A 1,004-nucleotide genomic window follows, 5' to 3' on the forward strand; every position below is an offset into this window, starting at 1 on the left:
AGAATAGAGAAGGAAACTAGCGGGGAGAATAGAAAGGCAAAATATTTGTGATACACAGTAATGGCTTACTACCTGTTGATGATATAATGTATATAATTCTCAACTGGACTGATCTGAGGTGTATTTTATGTTGGCTAAATTCTCTTAGCAAGCCAAATGATATACAGTGATCAAATGTATAATATAATAATAATACGGGGCTGACAGGTAGAATGGGAGTTAAAGGCATTGGACTCTCACATGGTCGACTATTGTTCAAGTCCTGGACTTGGCGGCTTGCTTTGTCATTTTCTCTCTCTCTCTCTGGACAAATAAAATAATAATAATCATAATCATAATTTATATAGGAAAAAACTGTATTATTAATGTCTTGCAAATTTCATATTGGCTGTGAAAAATTCTGGCATAATATTTTTTAAAACCAATGAGGCTCTTTTCCGGCTGGAACCATGGAGGGCATTCAAGAGAAGAAAAAGTTTCCTGCTGCAGCAGAAACCAAGAAAAAGTCTCCTGCTGCCACAGAAGCCACCAAGAAAAAGGTTCCTGCTGTGCCAGAAACCCTTAAGTAAAAGCGAAGGAATTTTGCGGAGTTGAAGATCAAGCGCCTGAGAAAGAAGTTTGCTCAAAAGATGCTTCAAAAGACAAGGAGGAAGCTTTTCTATGAAAAAGCTAAGCACTATCATAAGGAATATAGACAGATGTACAGAACTGAGATTCACATGGCCAGGATGGCAAGAAAAGCTGGCAACTTCTATGTACCTGCAGAACCCAAACTGGCATTTGTCATCAGGATCAGAAGTATCAATGGAGTGAGCCCAAAGGTTCAAAAGGTGTTGCAGCTTCTTCGTCTTCACCAGATCTTCAATGGCACCTTTGTTAAACTCACCAAGGCCTCAATTAACATGCTGAGAATTGTGGAACCATATATTGCATGGGGGTACCCAAACCTGAAGTCAGTAAATGAACTGATCTACAAACGTGGTTATGGCAAAATCAATAAGAAG

Source organism: Tupaia chinensis, unplaced genomic scaffold (genome assembly GCF_000334495.1).
Source record: "Tupaia chinensis unplaced genomic scaffold, TupChi_1.0 Scaffold144336_1, whole genome shotgun sequence".
Lineage (NCBI taxonomy): Eukaryota > Metazoa > Chordata > Mammalia > Scandentia > Tupaiidae > Tupaia > Tupaia belangeri.